At 41.8% G+C, this 21,294-nt stretch overlaps 16 non-coding genes across 16 annotated transcripts; 6 read left to right on the top strand and 10 right to left on the bottom strand.

The window, feature by feature from the left end:
• Positions 1-1,921: 1,921 nt before the first annotated feature.
• TRNAS-UGA (transfer RNA serine (anticodon UGA)) lies at positions 1,922-2,003 on the bottom strand. Its single transcript has one exon. It is a non-coding gene; the product is annotated as a tRNA-Ser (tRNA).
• A 2,049-nt stretch (positions 2,004-4,052) lies between these two features.
• Positions 4,053-4,134, bottom strand: TRNAS-UGA (transfer RNA serine (anticodon UGA)). The gene has a single exon. It is a non-coding gene; the product is annotated as a tRNA-Ser (tRNA).
• Positions 4,135-6,182: 2,048 nt separating this feature from the next.
• Positions 6,183-6,264, bottom strand: TRNAS-UGA (transfer RNA serine (anticodon UGA)). The gene has a single exon. It is a non-coding gene; the product is annotated as a tRNA-Ser (tRNA).
• A 1,417-nt stretch (positions 6,265-7,681) lies between these two features.
• Positions 7,682-7,755, top strand: TRNAT-AGU (transfer RNA threonine (anticodon AGU)). The gene has a single exon. It is a non-coding gene; the product is annotated as a tRNA-Thr (tRNA).
• Positions 7,756-8,306: 551 nt separating this feature from the next.
• Positions 8,307-8,388, bottom strand: TRNAS-UGA (transfer RNA serine (anticodon UGA)). The gene has a single exon. It is a non-coding gene; the product is annotated as a tRNA-Ser (tRNA).
• Positions 8,389-9,811: 1,423 nt separating this feature from the next.
• TRNAT-AGU (transfer RNA threonine (anticodon AGU)) lies at positions 9,812-9,885 on the top strand. Its single transcript has one exon. It is a non-coding gene; the product is annotated as a tRNA-Thr (tRNA).
• A 552-nt stretch (positions 9,886-10,437) lies between these two features.
• On the bottom strand, positions 10,438-10,519 carry TRNAS-UGA (transfer RNA serine (anticodon UGA)). The gene has a single exon. It is a non-coding gene; the product is annotated as a tRNA-Ser (tRNA).
• A 1,423-nt stretch (positions 10,520-11,942) lies between these two features.
• Positions 11,943-12,016, top strand: TRNAT-AGU (transfer RNA threonine (anticodon AGU)). The gene has a single exon. It is a non-coding gene; the product is annotated as a tRNA-Thr (tRNA).
• A 551-nt stretch (positions 12,017-12,567) lies between these two features.
• On the bottom strand, positions 12,568-12,649 carry TRNAS-UGA (transfer RNA serine (anticodon UGA)). Its single transcript has one exon. It is a non-coding gene; the product is annotated as a tRNA-Ser (tRNA).
• A 1,423-nt stretch (positions 12,650-14,072) lies between these two features.
• Positions 14,073-14,146, top strand: TRNAT-AGU (transfer RNA threonine (anticodon AGU)). Its single transcript has one exon. It is a non-coding gene; the product is annotated as a tRNA-Thr (tRNA).
• A 551-nt stretch (positions 14,147-14,697) lies between these two features.
• Positions 14,698-14,779, bottom strand: TRNAS-UGA (transfer RNA serine (anticodon UGA)). The gene has a single exon. It is a non-coding gene; the product is annotated as a tRNA-Ser (tRNA).
• Positions 14,780-16,201: 1,422 nt separating this feature from the next.
• On the top strand, positions 16,202-16,275 carry TRNAT-AGU (transfer RNA threonine (anticodon AGU)). Its single transcript has one exon. It is a non-coding gene; the product is annotated as a tRNA-Thr (tRNA).
• A 551-nt stretch (positions 16,276-16,826) lies between these two features.
• On the bottom strand, positions 16,827-16,908 carry TRNAS-UGA (transfer RNA serine (anticodon UGA)). The gene has a single exon. It is a non-coding gene; the product is annotated as a tRNA-Ser (tRNA).
• A 2,047-nt stretch (positions 16,909-18,955) lies between these two features.
• TRNAS-UGA (transfer RNA serine (anticodon UGA)) lies at positions 18,956-19,037 on the bottom strand. The gene has a single exon. It is a non-coding gene; the product is annotated as a tRNA-Ser (tRNA).
• Positions 19,038-20,453: 1,416 nt separating this feature from the next.
• On the top strand, positions 20,454-20,527 carry TRNAT-AGU (transfer RNA threonine (anticodon AGU)). The gene has a single exon. It is a non-coding gene; the product is annotated as a tRNA-Thr (tRNA).
• Positions 20,528-21,078: 551 nt separating this feature from the next.
• Positions 21,079-21,160, bottom strand: TRNAS-UGA (transfer RNA serine (anticodon UGA)). Its single transcript has one exon. It is a non-coding gene; the product is annotated as a tRNA-Ser (tRNA).
• Positions 21,161-21,294: the final 134 nt, after the last annotated feature.

The raw sequence follows: 21,294 nt of genomic DNA on the forward strand, positions 1-21,294 counted from the left end.
AACTGTGTTCTCTGGAGAATCACAGAAGAAGGCGCAGCAAGGGTCCAGTTCTATGAAAGTGAAGGGAGGGGCAGGTATGAGAGATTGGGTAAGGAGTACAGAGAAAAAGGTACAGGAAGTGAAGGGTTAAGGATTGAGAGCCCAGTGAGTGACAGTGTGTGGTATGGATTAAGCTCGGGTGTGAGATGAACCTGCATAGCATTGAGCATGCGAGTGCTACCAAGCCGAGACCAGTACCTTTCTGGATGAGTGTGGCAGATGGGAGGGTCTGCGGATGATTCTTGCCTTCAATCCATCTTTTCTGGGGAGTGATGGTCGTGCAGCTCTTGTTATTGAAGCACGTTCAGTGCAGCTCATTAAATACTATCTGTGTTCTTTGGTGATGCTCCCCGGTGTGTGCGAATTGGTGCAGGATTATTGGAGCGCTTCAATGTCTTGGCCTGAAACTATGATGGGTCAGCAATGGCCTGTCTGTCTGTCTATTCAATGTCTCTGTGTACAGTCACTGCCTCTTCAGTTTCAATAGAACTCCTTTATTATCACATTATGCTTTGGCCGGTTAGGTCAGTTGGTTAGAGCATGGTGCTTGTAACACCAAGGCTGTGAGTTCGATCTCCGTACGGGCAACACCTTTTCCATAAAGTAGAAAAGAAATCCATTAAAAAACAAGGCTATAAAAACACCATATAGGGTTGTTGTTTATTCTGGTAATTTACTGAGCTCTGGCGGCTGATGTTTGGACCAGGACCAGGGTGACTATTGCTATAGCCATGTAAAGGGCACTGCGGGCTATCAGCCCTCCTTGCTGTGATACCCGCCTCTGCCAAGTTTTCTTGGGTCTCTCAAAGTGCACTTTGTGAAGCGCTGTTTGAACATGGACGAGTCACTGAGGTGACACTTTCTCACCGTGAGTTGCGGTTCCTCTGCTTCTTGGTGGGATGTCCAGAGGTCACGAGAGGTGAAGGAAAGAGCACATGGGTAATGTAGGCATCAGGAATGATCTTGTGTATATTGGTGACCTTTAAATAATTGTAATCTGGTTTAATTTAACGAATGCATTGAGCCCCTGGCCCATCAGTGTAAAACTTTAGAAAATAAATACAGATACGTACGTATAATGATATTAGTTTTTCATGACCCTCTTTGTAATATTTCCATCTTAATATCAGATTTTTCTTCTCCATTTTCTTTTCGGTAGCAGCTGAAAAATATCAAATCTTTCAAGACAGAAAAATATGCAGGGCCTCACAGTGACACCAGGACAGAAGGTACAGTGGTGAGTCGTGAAACAGAGTAGGTGCTGTGGCTTAGTTGGTTAAAGCGCCTGTATAGTAAACAGGAGATTCTGAGTTCGAATCTCAGCAGGACCTTTTGTTTTACACAACCTCATAGAAGAGGTACTGTTAGATAATAGACTCATTCTTTTTAAACCCAGTTGGTCCTATTATATTTAGGGCTCCCGGTTTTATGGTGCTTATTTTTTTGACATTTCCATCTGTATTTATCCATATTTAATTTGTTGTCAACTTTATCTGTATTCATCCATATTTATTATGGGTTTTGTGAGAAAAATAAAGCTGAAACTGGTATATTTCCATATTTATTTAACCAATAAATATGCAGCCATGCTTTAATGTCTGCCAGGTGTTAGTGATATGAACAAATGCAGAAGATAAATCAATTCACTTATAAGAGAGTATGCGCATATCAGTATCAGTTTGGTTTTGTGAAGTGAAAAGATGTTTTTAAGCTGCACTGCCATCAAAGTACAACATGGGAAGCAGTAATGCAAGCTTCAAACAACAGGTGCAGCACACTTGGCACAAGAGTAGCAAAGACACAATTATGCGGATATGCAGATGTTTACGAACCACATAATTAGTTTCCACGTCAAAATGTAATGACATAATAAGAAGGAAAGCGTAGTCGGCAGGATTCAAACCTGCGCGGGGAGACCCAAATGGATTTCAAGTCCATCGCCTTAACCACTCGGCCACGACTACACCTTTCAAGATGTGCACTCACTCATAAATAAGCTGTAATGTGGTCTATACTATGGGTAAAAGATGTTAGTTAATGAAGCGAAGGCGCAGACAATATTGAGCACATAATCTTCTTTATAAGGTTATAAACTGTGTTCTCTGGAGAATCACAGAAGAAGGCACAGCAAGGGTCCAGTTCTATGAAAGTGAAGGGAGGGGCAGGTATGAGAGATTGGGTAAGGAGTACAGAGAAAAAGGTACAGGAAGTGAAGGGTTAAGGATTGAGAGCCCAGTGAGTGACAGTGTGTGGTAAGGATTAAGCTCGGGTGTGAGATGAACCTGCATAGCATTGAGCATGCGAGTGCTACCAAGCCGAGACCAGTACCTTTCTGGATGAGTGTGGCAGATGGGAGGGTCTGCGGATGATTCTTGCCTTCAATCCATCTTTTCTGGGGAGTGATGGTCGTGCAGCTCTTGTTATTGAAGCACGTTCAGTGCAGCTCATTAAATACTATCTGTGTTCTTTGGTGATGCTCCCCGGTGTGTGTGAATTGGTGCAGGGTTATTGGAGCGCTTCAATGTCTTGGCCTGAAACTATGATGGGTCAGCAATGGCCTGTCTGTCTGTCTATTCAATGTCTCCGTGTACAGTCACTGCCTCTTCAGTTTCAATAGAACTCCTTTAGTATCACATTATGCTTTGGCCGGTTAGGTCAGTTGGTTAGAGCATGGTGCTAGTAACACCAAGGCTGTGAGTTCGATCTCCGTACGGGCAACACCTTTTCCATAAAGTAGAAAAGAAATCCATTAAAAAACAAGGCTATAAAAACACCATATAGGGTTGTTGTTTATTCTGGTAATTTACTGAGCTCTGGTGGCTGATGTTTGGACCAGGACCAGGGTGAGTATTGCTATAGCCATGTAAAGGGCACTGCGGGCTATCAGCCCTCCTTGCTGTGAAACCCACCTCTGCCAAGTTTTCTTGGGTCTCTCAAAGAGCACTTTGTGAAGTGCTGTTTGAACATGGACGCGTCACTGAGGTGACACTTTCTCTCCGTGAGTTGCGGTTCCTCTGCTTCTTGGTGGGATGTCCAGAGGTCACGAGAGGTGAAGGAAAGAGCACATGGGTAATGTAGGCATCAGGAATGATCTTGTGTATATTGGTGACCTTTAAATAATTGTAATCTGGTTTAGTTTAATGAATGCATTGAGCCCCTGGCCCATCAGTGTAAAACTTTAGAAAATAAATACAGATACGTACGTATAATGATATTAGTTTTTCATGACCCTCTTTGTAATATTTCCATCTTAATATCAGATTTTTCTTCTCCATTTTCTTTTCGGTAGCAGCTGAAAAATATCAAATCTTTCAAGACAGAAAAATATGCAGGGCCTCACAGTGACACCAGGACAGAAGGTACAGTGGTGAGTCGTGAAACAGAGTAGGTGCTGTGGCTTAGTTGGTTAATGCGCCTGTCTAGTAAACAGGAGATCCTGAGTTCGAATCTCAGCAGTACCTTTTGTTTTACACAACCTCATAGAAGAGGTACTGTTAGATAATAGACTCATTCTTTGTAAACCCAGTTGGTCCTATTATATTTAGGGCTCCCGGTTTTATGGTGTTTATTTTTTTGACATTTCCGTCTGTATTTATCCATATTTAATTTGTTGTCAACTTTATCTGTATTCATCCATATTTATTATGGGTTTTGTGAGAAAAATAAAGCTGAAACTGGTATATTTCCATATTTATTTAACTAATAAATATGCAGCCATGCTTTAATGTCTGCCAGGTGTTAGTGATATGAACAAATGCAGAAGATAAATCAATTCACTTATATGGGAGTATGCGCATTTCAGTATCAGTTTAGTTTTTATGAAGTGAAAAGATGTTTTTAAGCTGCACTGCCATCAAAGTACAACATGGGAAACAGTAATGCAAGCTTCAAACAACAGGTGCAGCACACTTAGCACAAGAGTAGCAAAGACACAATTATGCGGATATGCAGATGTTTACGAACCACATAATTAGTTTCCACGTCAAAATGTAATGACATAATAAAAAGGAAAGCGTAGTCGGCAGGATTCAAACTTGCGCGGGGAGACCCCAATGGATTTCAAGTCCATCGCATTAACCACTCGGCCACGACTACACCTTTCAAGATGTGCACTCACTCATAAATAAGCTGTAATGTGGTCTATAGTATGGGTAAAAGATGTTAGTTAATGAAGGGAAGGCGCAGACAGTATTGAGCACATAATCTTCTTTATAAGGTTATAAACTGTGTTCTCTGGAGAATCACAGAAGAAGGCGCAGCAAGGGTCCAGTTCTATGAAAGTGAAGGGAGGGGCAGGTATGAGAGATTGGGTAAGGAGTACCGAGAAAAAGGTACAGGAAGTGAAGGGTTAAGGATTGAGAGCCCAGTGAGTGACAGTGTGTGGTATGGATTAAGCTCGGGTGTGAGATGAACCTGCATAGCATTGAGCATGCGAGTGCTACCAAGCCGAGACCAGTACCTTTCTGGATGAGTGTGGCAGATGGGAGGGTCTGCGGATGATTCTTGCCTTCAATCCATCTTTTCTGGGGAGTGATGGTCGTGCAGCTCTTGTTATTGAAGCACGTTCAGTGCAGCTCATTAAATACTATCTGTGTTCTTTGGTGATGCTCCCCGGTGTGTGCGAATTGGTGCAGGATTATTGGAGCGCTTCAATGTCTTGGCCTGAAACTATGATGGGTCAGCAATGGCCTGTCTGTCTGTCTATTCAATGTCTCTGTGTACTGTCACTGCCTCTTCAGTTTCAATAGAACTCCTTTAGTATCATATTATGCTTTGGCCGGTTAGGTCAGTTGGTTAGAGCATGGTGCTAGTAACACCAAGGCTGTGAGTTCGATCTCCGTACGGGCAACACCTTTTCCATAAAGTAGAAAAGAAATCCATTAAAAAACAAGTCTATAAAAACACCATATAGGGTTGTTGTTTATTCTGGTAATTTACTGAGCTCTGGTGGCTGATGTTTGGACCAGGACCAGGGTGAGTATTGCTATATCCATGTAAAGGGCACTGCGGGCTATCAGCCCTCCTTGCTGTGAAACCCGCCTCTGCCAAGTTTTCTTGGGTCTCTCAAAGTGCACTTTGTGAAGCGCTGTTTGAACATGGACGCGTCACTGAGGTGACACTTTCTCTCCGTGAGTTGCGGTTCCTCTGCTTCTTGGTGGGATGTCCAGAGGTCACGAGAGGTGAAGGAAAGAGCACATGGGTAATGTAGGCATCAGGAATGATCTTGTGTATATTGGTGACCTTTAAATAATTGTAATCTGGTTTAGTTTAACGAATGCATTGAGCCCCTGGCCCATCAGTGTAAAACTTTAGAAAATAAATTCAGATACGTACGTATAATGATATTAGTTTTTCATGACCCTCTTTGTAATATTTCCATCTTAATATCAGATTTTTCTTCTCCTTTTTCTTTTCGATAGCAGCTGAAAAATATCAAATCTTTCAAGACAGAAAAATATGCAGGGCCTCACAGTGACACCAGGACAGAAGGTACAGTGGTGAGTCGTGAAACAGAGTAGGTGCTGTGGCTTAGTTGGTTAAAGTGCCTGCTTGTAAACAGGAGATCCTGAGTTCGAATCTCAGCAGTACCTTTTGTTTTACACAACCTCATAGAAGAGGTACTGTTAGATAATAGACTCATTCTTTGTAAACCCAGTTGGTCCTATTATATTTAGGGCTCCCGGTTTTATGGTGTTTATTTTTTTGACATTTCCGTCTGTATTTATCCATATTTAATTTGTTGTCAACTTTATCTGTATTCATCCATATTTATTATGGGTTTTGTGAGAAAAATAAAGCTGAAACTGGTATATTTCCATATTTATTTAACCAATAAATATGCAGCCATGCTTTAATGTCTGCCAGGTGTTAGTGATATGAACAAATGCAGAAGATAAATCAATTCACTTATATGAGAGTATGCGCATTTCAGTATCAGTTTAGTTTTTATGAAGTGAAAAGATGTTTTTAAGCTGCACTGCCATCAAAGTAGAACATGGGAAGCAGTAATGCAAGCTTCAAACAACAGGTGCAGCACACTTAGCACAAGAGTAGCAAAGACACAATTATGCGGATATGCAGATGTTTACGAACCACATAATTAGTTTCCACGTCAAAATGTAATGACATAATAAAAAGGAACGCGTAGTCGGCAGGATTCGAACCTGCGCGGGGAGACCCCAATGGATTTCAAGTCCATCGCCTTAACCACTCGGCCACGACTACACCTTTCAAGATGTGCACTCACTCATAAATAAGCTGTAATTATAGTATGGGTAAACGATGTTAGTTAATGAAGGGAAGGCACAGACAATATTGAGCACATAATCTTCTTTATAAGGTTATAAACTGTGTTCTCTGGAGAATCACAGAAGAAGGCGCAGCAAGGGGCCAGTTCTATGAAAGTGAGGGGAGGGGCAGGTATGAGAGATTGGGTAAGGAGTACAGTGAAAAAGGTACAGGAAGTGAAGGGTTAAGGATTGAGAGCCCAGTGAGTGACAGTGTGTGGTATGGATTAAGCTCGGGTGTGAGATGAACCTGCATAGCATTGAGCATGCGAGTGCTATCAAGCCGAGACCAGTACCTTTCTGGATGAGTGTGGCAGATGGGAGGGTCTGCGGATGATTCTTGCCTTCAATCCATCTTTCCTGGGGAGTGATGGTCGTTCAGCTCTTGTTATTGAAGCACGTTCAGTGCAGCTCATTAAATACTATCTGTGTTCTTTGGTGATGCTCCCCGGTGTGTGCGAATTGGTGCAGGATTATTGGAGCGCTTCAATGTCTTGGCCTGAAACTATGATGGGTCAGCAATGGCCTGTCTGTCTGTCTATTCAATGTCTCTGTGTACAGTCACTGCCTCTTCAGTTTCAATAGAACTCCTTTAGTATCACATTATGCTTTGGCCGGTTAGGTCAGTTGGTTAGAGCATGGTGCTAGTAACACCAAGGCTGTGAGTTCGATCTCTGTACGGGCAACACCTTTTCCATAAAGTAGAAATGAAATCCATTAAAAAACAAGGCTATAAAAACACCATATAGGGTTGTTGTTTATTCTGGTAATTTACTGAGCTCTGGTGGCTGATGTTTGGACCAGGACCAGGGTGAGTATTGCTATAGCCATGTAATGGGCACTGCGGGCTATCAGCCCTCCTTGCTGTGATACCCGCCACTGCCAAGTTTTCTTGGGTCTCTCAAAGTGCACTTTGTGAAGCGCTGTTTGAACATGGACGCGTCACTTAGGTGACACTTTCTCTCCGTGAGTTGCGGTTCCTCTGCTTCTTGGTGGGATGTCCAGAGGCCACGAGAGGTGAAGGAAAGAGCACATGGGTAATGTAGGCATCAGGAATGATCTTGTGTATATTGGTGACCTTTAAATAATTGTAATCTGGTTTAGTTTAACAAATGCATTGAGCCCCTGGCCCATCAGTGTAAAACTTTAGAAAATAAATACAGATACGTACGTATAATGATATTAGTTTTTCATGACCCTCTTTGTAATATTTCCATCTTAATATCTGATTTTTCTTCTCCATTTTCTTTTCGGTAGCAGCTGAAAAATATCAAATCTTTCAAGACAGAAAAATATGCAGGGCCTCACAGTGACACCAGGACAGAAGGTACAGTGGTGAGTCGGGAAACAGAGTAGGTGCTGTGGCTTAGTTGGTTAAAGCGCCTGTCTAGTAAACAGGAGATCCTGAGTTCGAATCTCAGCAGTACCTTTTGTTTTACACAACCTCATAGAAGAGGTACTGTTAGATAATAGACTCATTCTTTGTAAACCCAGTTGGTCCTATTATATTTAGGGCTCCCGGTTTTATGGTGTTTATTTTTTTGACATTTCCGTCTGTATTTATCCATATTTAATTTGTTGTCAACTTTATCTGTATTCATCCATATTTATTATGGGTTTTGTGAGAAAAATAAAGCTGAAACTGGTATATTTCCAGATTTATTTAACCAATAAATATGCAGCCATGCTTTAATGTCTGCCAGGTGTTAGTGATATGAACAAATGCAGAAGATAAATCAATTCACTTATATGAGAGTATGCGCATTTCAGTATCAGTTTGGTTTTGTGAAGTGAAAAGATGTTTTTAAGCTGCACTGCCATCAAAGTACAACATGGGAAGCAGTAATGCAAGCTTCAAACAACAGGTGCAGCACACTTGGCACAAGAGTAGCAAAGACACAATTATGCGGATATGCAGAAGTTTACGAACCACATAATTAGTTTCCACGTCAAAATGTAATGACATAATAAAATGGAAAGCGTAGTCGGCAGGATTCGAACCTGCGCGGGGAGACCCCAATGGATTTCAAGTCCATCGCCTTAACCACTCGGCCACGACTACACTTTTCAAGATGTGCACTCACTCATAAATAAGCTGTAATGTGGTCTATAGTATGGGTAAAAGATGTTAGTTAATGAAGGGAAGGAGCAGACAATATTGAGCAGATAATCTTCTTTATAAGGTTCTAAACTGTGTTCTCTGGAGAATCACAGAAGAAGGCGCAGCAAGGGTCCAGTTCTATGAAAGTGAAGGGAGGGGCAGGTATGAGAGATTGGGTAAGGAGTACAGAGAAAAAGGTACAGGAAGTGAAGGGTTAAGGATTGAGAGCCCAGTGAGTGACAGTGTGTGGTATGGATTAAGCTCGGGTGTGAGATGAACCTGCATAGCATTGAGCATGCGAGTGCTACCAAGCCGAGACCAGTACCTTTCTGGATGAGTGTGGCAGATGGGAGGGTCTGCGGATGATTCTTGCCTTCAATCCATCTTTTCTGGGGAGTGATGGTCGTGCAGCTCTTGTTATTGAAGCACGTTCAGTGCAGCTCATTAAATACTATCTGTGTTCTTTAGTGATGCTCCCCGGTGTGTGCGAATTGGTGCAGGATTATTGGAGCGCTTCAATGTCTTGGCCTGAAACTATGATGGGTCAGCAATGGCCTGTCTGTCTGTCTATTCAATGTCTCTGTGTACAGTCACTGCCTCTTCAGTTTCAATGGAACTCCTTTAGTATCATATTATGCTTTGGCCGGTTAGGTCAGTTGGTTAGAGCATGGTGCTAATAACACCAAGGCTGTGAGTTCGATCTCCGTACGGGCAACACCTTTTCCATAAAGTAGAAAAGAAATCCATTAAAAAACAAGGCTATAAAAACACCATATAGGGTTGTTGTTTATTCTGGTAATTTACTGAGCTCTGGTGGCTGATGTTTGGACCAGGACCAGGGTGAGTATTGCTATAGCCATGTAAAGGGCACTGCGGGCTATCAGCCCTCCTTGCTGTGAAACCCGCCTCTGCCAAGTTTTCTTGGGTCTCTCAAAGTGCACTTTGTGAAGCGCTGTTTGAACATGGACGCGTCACTGAGGTGACACTTTCTCTCCGTGAGTTGCGGTTCCTCTGCTTCTTGGTGGGATGTCCAGAGGTCACGAGAGGTGAAGGAAAGAGCACATAGGTAATGTAGGCATCAGGAATGATCTTGTGTATATTGGTGACCTTTAAATAATTGTAATCTGGTTTAGTTTAACGAATGCATTGAGCCCCTGGCCCATCAGTGTAAAACTTTAGAAAATAAATACAGATACGTACGTATAATGATATTAGTTTTTCATGACCCTCTTTGTAATATTTCCATCTTAATATCAGATTTTTCTTCTCCATTTTCTTTTCGGTAGCAGCTGAAAAATATCAAATCTTTCAAGACAGAAAAATATGCAGGGCCTCACAGTGACACCAGGACAGAAGGTACAGTGGTGAGTCGTGAAACAGAGTAGGTGCTGTGGCTTAGTTGGTTAAAGTGCCTGTCTAGTGAACAGGAGATCCTGAGTTCGAATCTCAGCAGTACCTTTTGTTTTACACAACCTCATAGAAGAGGTACTGTTAGATAATAGACTCATTCTTTGTAAACCCAGTTGGTCCTATTATATTTAGGGCTCCCGGTTTTATGGTGTTTATTTTTTTGACATTTCCGTCTGTATTTATCCATATTTAATTTGTTGTCAACTTTATCTGTATTCATCCATATTTATTATGGGTTTTGTGAGAAAAATAAAGCTGAAACTGGTATATTTCCATATTTATTTAACCAATAAATATGCAGCCATGCTTTAATGTCTGCCAGGTGTTAGTGATATGAACAAATGCAGAAGATAAATCAATTCACTTATATGAGAGTATGCGCATTTCAGTATCAGTTTAGTTTTTATGAAGTGAAAAGATGTTTTTAAGCTGCACTGCCATCAAAGTACAACATGGGAAGCAGTAATGCAAGCTTCAAACAACAGGTGCAGCACACTTGGCACAAGAGTAGCAAAGACACAATTATGCGGATGTGCAGATGTTTACGAACCACATAATTAGTTTCCACGTCAAAATGTAATGACATAATAAAAAGGAACGCGTAGTCGGCAGGATTCGAACCTGCGCGGGGAGACCCCAATGAATTTCAAGTCCATCGCCTTAACCACTCGGCCACGACTACACCTTTCAGGATGTGCACTCACTCATAAATAAGCTGTAATGTCGTCTATAGTATGGGTAAAAGATGTTAGTTAATGAAGGGAAGGCGCAGACAATATTGAGCACATAATCTTCTTTATAAGGTTATAAACTGTGTTCTCTGGAGAATCACAGAAGAAGGCGCAGCAAGGGTCCAGTTCTATGAAAGTGAAGGGAGGGGCAGGTATGAGAGATTGGGTAAGGAGTACAGTGAAAAAGGTACAGGAAGTGAAGGGTTAAGGATTGAGAGCCCAGTGAGTGACAGTGTGTGGTATGGATTAAGCTCGGGTGTGAGATGAACCTGCATAGCATTGAGCATGCGAGTGCTATCAAGCCGAGACCAGTACCTTTCTGGATGAGTGTGGCAGATGGGAGGGTCTGCGGATGATTCTTGCCTTCAATCCATCTTTTCTGGGGAGTGATGGTCGTGCAGCTCTTGTTATTGAAGCACGTTCAGTGCAGCTCATTAAATACTATCTGAGTTCTTTGGTGATGCTCCCCGGTGTGTGCGAATTGGTGCAGGATTATTGGAGCGCTTCAATGTCTTGGCCTGAAACTATGATGGGTCAGCAATGGCCTGTCTGTCTGTCTATTCAATGTCTCTGTGTACAGTCACTGCCTCTTCAGTTTCAATAGAACTCCTTTAGTATCACATTATGCTTTGGCCGGTTAGGTCAGTTGGTTAGAGCATGGTGCTAGTAACACCAAGGCTGTGAGTTCGATCTCTGTACGGGCAACACCTTTTCCATAAAGTAGAAAAGAAATCCATTAAAAAACAAGGCTATAAAAACACCATATAGGGTTGTTGTTTATTCTGGTAATTTACTGAGCTCTGGTGGCTGATGTTTGGACCAGGACCAGGGTGAGTATTGCTATAGCCATGTAAAGGGCACTGTGGGCTATCAGCCCTCCTTGCTGTGATACCCGCCTCTGCCAAGTTTTCTTGGGTCTCTCAAAGTGCACTTTGTGAAGCGCTGTTTGAACATGGACGCGTCACTTAGGTGACACTTTCTCTCCGTGAGTTGCGGTTCCTCTGCTTCTTGGTGGGATGTCCAGAGGCCACGAGAGGTGAAGGAAAGAACACATGGGTAATGTAGGCATCAGGAATGATCTTGTGTATATTGGTGACCTTTAAATAATTGTAATCTGGTTTAGTTTAACGAATGCATTGAGCCCCTGGCCCATCAGTGTAAAACTTTAGAAAATAAATACAGATACGTACGTATAATGATATTAGTTTTTCATGACCCTCTTTGTAATATTTCCATCTTAATATCAGATTTTTCTTCTCCATTTTCTTTTCGGTAGCAGCTGAAATATATCAAATCTTTCAAGACAGAAAAATATGCAGGGCCTCACAGTGACACCAGGACAGAAGGTACAGTGGTGTATCGTGAAACAGAGTAGGTGCTGTGGCTTAGTTGGTTAAAGCGCCTGTCTAGTATACAGGAGATCCTGAGTTCGAATCTCAGCAGTACCTTTTGTTTTACACAACCTTATAGAAGAGGTACTGTTAGATAATAGACTCATTCTTTGTAAACCCAGTTGGTCCTATTATATTTAGGGCTCCCGGTTTTATGGTGTTTATTTTTTTGACATTTCCGTCTGTATTTATCCATATTTAATTTGTTGTCAACTTTATCTGTATTCATCCATATTTATTATGGGTTTTGTGAGAAAAATAAAGCTGAAACTGGTATATTTCCATATTTATTTAACCAATAAACATGCAGCCATGCTTTAATGTCTGCCAGGTGTTAGTGATATGAACAAATGCAGAAGATAAATCAATTCATTTATATGAGAGTATGCGCATTTCAGTATCAGTTTGGTTTTGTGAAGTGAAAAGATGTTTTTAAGCTGCACTGCCATCGAAGTACAATATGGGAAGCAGTAATGCAAGCTTCAAACAACAGGTGCAGCACACTTGGCACAAGAGTAGCAAAGACACAATTATGTGGATATGCAGATGTTTACGAACCACATAATTAGTTTCCACGTCAAAATGTAATGACATAATAAAAAAGAAAGCGTAGTCGGCAGGATTCGAACCTGCGCGGGGAGACCCCAATGGATTTCAAGTCCATCGCCTTAACCACTCAGCCACGACTACACCTTTCAAGATGTGCACTCACTCATAAATAAGCTGTAATGTGGTCTATACTATGGGTAAAAGATGTTAGTTAATGAAGGGAAGGCGCAGACAATATTGAGCACATAATCTTCTTTATAAGGTTATAAACTGTGTTCTCTGGAGAATCACAGAAGAAGGCGCAGCTAGGGTCCAGTTCTATGAAAGTGAAGGGTGGGGCAGGTATGAGAGATTGGGTAAGGAGTACAGAGAAAAAGGTACAGGAAGTGAAGGGTTAAGGATTGAGAGCCCAGTGAGTGACAGTGTGTGGTATGGATTAAGCTCGGGTGTGAGATGAACCTGCATAGCATTGAGCATGCGAGTGCTACCAAGCCGAGACCAGTACCTTTCTGGATGAGTGTGGCAGATGGGAGGGTCTGCGGATGATTCTTGCCTTCAATCCATCTTTTCAGGGGAGTGATGGTTGTGCAGCTCTTGTTATTGAAGCACGTTCAGTGCAGCTCATTAAATATTATCTGTGTTCTTTGGTGATGCTCCCCGGTGTGTGCGAATTGGTGCAGGATTATTTGAGCGCTTCAATGTCTTGGCCTGAAACTATGATGGGTCAGCAATGGCCTGTCTGTCTGTCTATTCAATGTCTCTGTGTACAGTCACTGCCTCTTCAGTTTCAATAGAACTCCTTTAGTATCACATTATCCTTTGGCCGGTTAGGTCAGTTGGTTAGAGCATGGTGCTAGTAACACCAAGGCTGTGAGTTCGATCTCCGTACGGGCAACACCTTTTCCATAAAGTAGAAAAGAAATCCAATAAAAAACAAGGCTATAAAAACACCATATAGGGTTGTTGATTATTTTGGTAATTTACTGAGCTCTGGTGGCTGATGTTTGGACCAGGACCAGGGTGAGTATTGCTATAGCCATGTAAAGGGCACTGCGGGCTATCAGCCCTCCTTGCTGTGATACCCGCCTCTGCCAAGTTTTCTTGGGTCTCTCAAAGTGCACTTTGTGAAGCGCTGTTTGAACATGGACGCGTCACTTAGGTGACACTTTCTCTCCAAGAGTTGCGGTTCCTCTGCTTCTTGGTGGGATGTCCAGAGGCCACGAGAGGTGAAGGAAAGAGCACATGGGCAATGTAGGCATCAGGAATGATCTTGTGTATATTGGTGACCTTTAAATAATTGTAATCTGGTTTAGTTTAACGAATGCATTGAGCCCCTGGCCCATCAGTGTAAAACTTTAGAAAATAAATACAGATACGTACGTATAATGATATTAGTTTTTCATGACCCTCTTTGTAATATTTCCATCTTAATATCAGATTTTTCTTCTCCATTTTCTTTTCGGTAGCAGCTGAAAAATATCAAATCTTTCAAGAAAGAAAAATATGCAGGGCCTCACAGTGACACCAGGACAGAAGGTACAGTGGTGAGTCGTGAAACAGAGTAGGTGCTGTGGCTTAGTTGGTTAAAGTGCCTGTCTAGTAAACAGGAGATCCTGAGTTCGAATCTCAGCAGTACCTTTTGTTTTACACAGCCTCATAGAAGAGGTACTGTTAGATAATAGACTCATTCTTTGTAAACCCAGTTGGTGCTATTATATTTAGGGCTCCCGGTTTTATGGTGTTTATTTTTTTGACATTTCCGTCTGTATTTATCCATATTTAATTTGTTGTCAACTTTATCTGTATTCATCCATCTTTATTATGGGTTTTGTGAGAAAAATAAAGCTGAAACTGGTATATTTCCATATTTATTTAACCAATAAATATGCAGCCATGCTTTAATGTCTGCCAGGTGTTAGTGGTATGAACAAATGCAGAAGATAAATCAATTCACTTATATGAGAGTATGCGCATTTCAGTATCAGTTTGGTTTTGTGAAGTGAAAAGATGTTTTTAAGCTTCACTGCCATCAAAGTACAACATGGGAAGCAGTAATGCAAGCTTCAAACAACAGGCGCATCACACTTGGCACAAGAGTAGCAAAGACACAATTATGCGGATATGCAGATGTGTACGAACCACATAATTAGTTTCCACGTCAAAATGTAATGACATATTAAAAAGGAAAGCGTAGTCGGCAGGATACGAACAGGCGCGGGGAGACCCCAATGGATTTCAAGTCCATCGCCTTAACCACTCGGCCACGACTACACCTTTCAAGATGTGCACTCACTCATAAATAAGCTGTAATGTCGTCTATAGTATGGGTAAAAGATGTTAGTTAATGAAGGGAAGGCGCAGACAATATTGAGCACATAATCTTCTTTATAAGGTTATAAACTGTGTTCTCTGGGAATCACACAAGAAGGCGCAGCAAGGGTCCAGTTCTATGAAAGTGAAGGGAGGGGCAGGTATGAGAGATTGGGTAAGGAGTACAGAGAAAAAGGTACAGGAAGTGAAGGGTTAAGGATTGAGAGCCCAGTGAGTGACAGTGTGTGGTATGGATTAAGCTCGGGTGTGAGATGAACCTGCATAGCATTGAGCATGCGAGTGCTACCAAGCCGAGACCAGTACCTTTCTGGATGAGTGTGGCAGATGGGAGGGTCTGCGGATGATTCTTGCCTTCAATCCATCTTTTCTGGGGAGTGATGGTCGTGCAGCTCTTGTTATTGAAGCACGTTCAGTGCAGCTCATTAAATACTATCTGTGTTCTTTGGTGATGCTCCCCGGTGTGTGCGAATTGGTGCAGGATTATTGGAGCGCTTCAATGTCTTGGCCTGAGACTATGATGGGTCAGCAATGGCCTGTCTGTCTGTCTATTCAATGTCTCTGTGTACAGTCACTGCCTCTTCAGTTTCAATAGAACTCCTTTAGTATCACATTATGCTTTGGCCGGTTAGGTCAGTTGGTTAGAGCATGGTGCTAGTAACACCAAGGCTGTGAGTTCGATCTCCGTACGGGCAACACCTTTTCCATAAAGTAGAAAAGAAATCCATTAAAAAACAAGGCTATAAAAACACCATATAGGGTTGTTGTTTATTCTGGTAATTTACTGAGCACCGGTGGCTGATGTTTGGACCAGGACCAGGGTGAGTATTGCTATAGCCATGTAAAGGGCACTGCGGGCTATCAGCCCTCCTTGCTGTGATACCCGCCTCTGCCAAGTTTTCTTGGGTCTCTCAAAGTGCACTTTGTGAAGCGCTGTTTGAACATGGACGCGTCACTTAGGTGACACTTTCTCTCCAAGAGTTGCGGTTCCTCTGCTTCTTGGTGGGATGTCCAGAGGCCACGAGAGGTGAAGGAAAGAGCACATGGGCAATGTAGGCATCAGGAATGATCTTGTGTATATTGGTGACCTTTAAATAATTGTAATCTGGTTTAGTTTAACGAATGCATTGAGCCCCTGGCCCATCAGTGTAAAACTTTAGAAAATAAATACAGATACGTACGTATAATGATATTAGTTTTTCATGACCCTCTTTGTAATATTTCCATCTTAATATCAGATTTTTCTTCTCCATTTTCTTTTCGGTAGCAGCTGAAAAATATCAAATCTTTCAAGACAGAAAAATATGCAGGGCCTCACAGTGACACCAGGACAGAAGGTACAGTGGTGAGTCGTGAAACAGAGTAGGTGCTGTGGCTTAGTTGGTTAAAGTGCCTGTCTAGTAAACAGGAGATCCTGAGTTCGAATCTCAGCAGTACCTTTTGTTTTACACAGCCTCATAGAAGAGGTACTGTTAGATAATAGACTCATTCTTTGTAAACCCAGTTGGTTCTATTATATTTAGGGCTCCCGGTTTTATGGTGTTTATTTTTTTGACATTTCCGTCTGTATTTATCCATATTTAATTTGTTGTCAACTTTATCTGTATTCATCCATCTTTATTATGGGTTTTGTGAGAAAAATAAAGCTGAAACTGGTATATTTCCATATTTATTTAACCAATAAATATGCAGCCATGCTTTAATGTCTGCCAGGTGTTAGTGGTATGAACAAATGCAGAAGATAAATCAATTCACTTATATGAGAGTATGCGCATTTCAGTATCAGTTTGGTTTTGTGAAGTGAAAAGATGTTTTTAAGCTTCACTGCCATCAAAGTACAACATGGGAAGCAGTAATGCAAGCTTCAAACAACAGGCGCATCACACTTGGCACAAGAGTAGCAAAGACACAATTATGCGGATATGCAGATGTGTACGAACCACATAATTAGTTTCCACGTCAAAATGTAATGACATATTAAAAAGGAAAGCGTAGTCGGCAGGATACGAACAGGCGCGGGGAGACCCCAATGGATTTCAAGTCCATCGCCTTAACCACTCGGCCACGACTACACCTTTCAAGATGTGCACTCACTCATAAATAAGCTGTAATGTGGTCTATAGTATGGGTAAAAGATGTTAGTTAATGAAGGGAAGGCGCAGACAATATTGAGCACATAATCTTCTTTATAAGGTTATAAACTGTGTTCTCTGGGAATCACACAAGAAGGCGCAGCAAGGGTCCAGTTCTATGAAAGTGAAGGGAGGGGCAGGTATGAGAGATTGGGTAAGGAGTACAGAGAAAAAGGTACAGGAAGTGAAGGGTTAAGGATTGAGAGCCCAGTGAGTGACAGTGTGTGGTATGGATTAAGCTCGGGTGTGAGATGAACCTGCATAGCATTGAGCATGCGAGTGCTACCAAGCCGAGACCAGTACCTTTCTGGATGAGTGTGGCAGATGGGAGGGTCTGCGGATGATTCTTGCCTTCAATCCATCTTTTCTGGGGAGTGATGGTCGTGCAGCTCTTGTTATTGAAGCACGTTCAGTGCAGCTCATTAAATACTATCTGTGTTCTTTGGTGATGCTCCCCGGTGTGTGCGAATTGGTGCAGGATTATTGGAGCGCTTCAATGTCTTGGCCTGAGACTATGATGGGTCAGCAATGGCCTGTCTGTCTGTCTATTCAATGTCTCTGTGTACAGTCACTGCCTCTTCAGTTTCAATAGAACTCCTTTAGTATCACATTATGCTTTGGCCGGTTAGGTCAGTTGGTTAGAGCATGGTGCTAGTAACACCAAGGCTGTGAGTTCGATCTTCGTACGGGCAACACCTTTTCCATAAAGTAGAAAAGAAATCCATTAAAAAACAAGGCTATAAAAACACCATATAGGGTTGTTGTTTATTCTGATAATTTACTGAGCTCTGGTGGCTGATGTTTGGACCAGGACCAGGGTGAGTATTGCTATAGCCATGTAAAGGGCACTGCGGGCTATCAGCCCTCCTTGCTGTGATACCCGCCTCTGCCAAGTTTTCTTGGGTCTCTCAAAGTGCACTTTGTGAAGCGCTGTTTGAACATGGACGCGTCACTTAGGTGACACTTTCTCTCCAAGAGTTGCGGTTCCTCTGCTTCTTGGTGGGATGTCCAGAGGCCACGAGAGGTGAAGGAAAGAGCACACGGGTAATGTAGGCATCAGGAATGATCTTGTGTATATTGGTGACCTTTAAATAATTGTAATCTGGTTTAGTTTAACGAATGCATTGAGCCCCTGGCCCATCAGTGTAAAACTTTAGAAAATAAATACAGATACGTACGTATAATGATATTAGTTTTTCATGACCCTCTTTGTAATATTTCCATCTTAATATCAGATTTTTCTTCTCCATTTTCTTTTCGGTAGCAGCTGAAAAATATCAAATCTTTCAAGACAGAAAAATATGCAGGGCCTCACAGTGACACCAGGACAGAAGGTACAGTGGTGAGTCATGAAACAGAGTAGGTGCTGTGGCTTAGTTGGTTAAAGCGGCTGTCTAGTAAACAGGAGATCCTGAGTTCGAATCTCAGCAGTACCTTTTGTTTTACACAACCTCATACAAGAGGTACTGTTAGATAATAGACTCATTCTTTGTAAACCCAGTTGGTCCTATTATATTTAGGGCTCCCGGTTTTATGGTGTTTATTTTTTTGACATTTCCGTCTGTATTTATCCATATTTAATTTGTTGTCAACTTTATCTGTATTCATCCATATTTATTATGGGTTTTGTGAGAAAAATAAAGCTGAAACTGGTATATTTCCATATTTATTTAACCAATAAATATGCAGCCATGCTTTAATGTCTGCCAGGTGTTAGTGATATGAACAAATGCAGAAGATAAATCAAATCACTTATATGAGAGTATGCGCATTTCAGTATCAGTTTGGTTTTGTGAAGTGAAAAGATGTTTTTAAGCTGCACTGCCATCAAAGTACAATATGGGAAGCAGTAATGCAAGCTTCAAACAACAGGTGCAGCACACTTGGCACAAGAGTAGCAAAGACACAATTATGCGGATATGCAGATGTTTACGAACCACATAATTAGTTTCCACGTCAAAATGTAATGACATAATAAAAAGGAAAGCGTAGTCGGCAGGATTCGAACCTGCACGGGGAGACCCCAATGGAGTTCAAGTCCATCGTCTTAACCACTCGGCCACGACTACACCTTTCAAGATGTGCACTCACTCATAAATAAGCTGTAATGTGGTCTATAGTATGGGTAAAAGATGTTAGTTAATGAAGGGAAGGCGCAGACAATATTGAGCACATAATCTTCTTTATAAGGTTATAAACTGTGTTCTCTGGAGAATCACAGAAGAAGGCGCAGCAAGGGTCCAGTTCTATGAAAGTGAAGGGAGGGGCAGGTATGAGAGATTGGGTAAGGAGTACAGAGAAAAAGGTACAGGAAGTGAAGGGTTAAGGATTGAGAGCCCAGTGAGTGACAGTGTGTGGTATGGATTAAGCTCGGGTGTGAGATGAACCTGCATAGCATTGAGCATGCGAGTGCTACCAAGCCGAGACCAGTACCTTTCTGGATGAGTGTGGCAGATGGGAGGGTCTGGGATGATTCTTGCCTTCAATCCATCTTTTCTGTGGAGTGATGGTCGTGCAGCTCTTGTTATTGAAGCACGTTCAGTGCAGCTCATTAAATACTATCTGTGTTCTTTGGTGATGCTCCCCGGTGTGTGCGAATTGGTGCAGGATTATTGGAGCGCTTCAATGTCTTGGCCTGAAACTATGATGGGTCAGCAATGGCCTGTCTGTCTGTCTATTCAATGTCTCTGTGTACAGTCACTGCCTCTTCAGTTTCAATAGAACTCCTTTAGTATCACATTATGCTTTGGCCGGTTAGGTCAGTTGGTTAGAGCATGGTGCTAGTAACACCAAGGCTGTGAGTTCGATCTCCGTACGGGCAACACCTTTTCTATAAAGTAGAAAAGAAATCCATTAAAAAACAAGGCTATAAAAACACCATATAGGGTTGTTGTTTATTCTGGTAATTTACGGAGCTCTGGTGGCTGATGTTTGGACCAGGGTGAGTATTGCTATAGCCATGTAAAGGGCACTGCGGGCTATCAGCCCTCCTTGCTGTGATACCCGCCTCTGCCAAGTTTTCTTGGGTCTCTCAAAGTGCACTTTGTGAAGCGCTGTTTGAACATGGACGCGTCACTTAGGTGACACTTTCTCTCCGTGAGTTGCGGTTCCTCTGCTTCTTGGTGGGATGTCCAGAGGCCAAGAGAGGTGAAGGAAAGAGCACATGGGTAATATAGGCATCAGGAATGATCTTGTGTATATTGGTGACCTTTAAATAATTGTAATCTGGTTTAGTTTAACGAATGCATTGAGCCCCTGGCCCATCAGTGTAAAACTTTAGAAAATAAATACAGATACGTACGTATAATGATATTAGTTTTTCATGACCCTCTTTGTAATATTTCCATCTTAATATCAGATTTTTCATCTCCATTTTCTTTTCGGTAGCAGCTGAAAAATATCAAATCTTTCAAGACAGAAAAATATGCAGGGCCTCACAGTGACACCAGGACAGAAGGTACAGTGGTGAGTCGTGAAATAGAGTAGGTGCTGTGGCTTAGTTGGTTAAAGCGCCTGTCTAGTAAACAGGAGATCCTGAGTTCGAATCTCAGCAGTACCTTTTGTTTTACACAACCTCATAGAAGAGGTACTGTTAGATAATAGACTCATTCTTTGTAAACCCAGTTGGTCCTATTATATTTAGGGCTCCCGGTTTTATGGTGTTTATTTTTTTGACATTTCCGTCTGTATTTATCCATATTTAATTTGTTGTCAACTTTATCTGTATTCATCCATATTTATTATGGGTTTTGTGAGAAAAATAAAGCTGAAACTGGTATATTTCCATATTTATTTAACCAATAAATATGCAGCCATGCTTTAATGTCTGCCAGGTGTTAGTGATATGAACAAATGCAGAAGATAAATCAATTCACTTATATGAGAGTATGCGCATTTCAGTATCAGTTTGGTTTTGTGAAGTGAAAAGATGTTTTTAAGCTGCACTGCCATCAAAGTACAACATGGGAAGCAGTAATGCAAGCTTCAAACAACAGGTGCAGCACACTTGGCACAAGAGTAGCAAAGACACAATTATGCGGATATGCAGATGTTTACGAACCACATAATTAGTTTCCACGTCAAAATGTAATGACATAATAAAAAGGAAAGCATAGTCGGCAGGATTCAAACCTGCGCGGGGAGACCCCAATGGATTTCAAATCCATCGCCTTAACCACTCGGCCACGACTACACCTTTCAGGATGTGCACTCACTCATAAATAAGCTGTAATGTGGTCTATAGTATGGGTAAAAGATGTTAGTTAATGAAGGGAAGGCGCAGACAATATTGAGCACATAATCTTCTTTATAAGGTTATAAACTGTG

Source organism: Triturus cristatus, chromosome 4_2 (genome assembly GCF_964204655.1).
Source record: "Triturus cristatus chromosome 4_2, aTriCri1.1, whole genome shotgun sequence".
Lineage (NCBI taxonomy): Eukaryota > Metazoa > Chordata > Amphibia > Caudata > Salamandridae > Triturus > Triturus cristatus.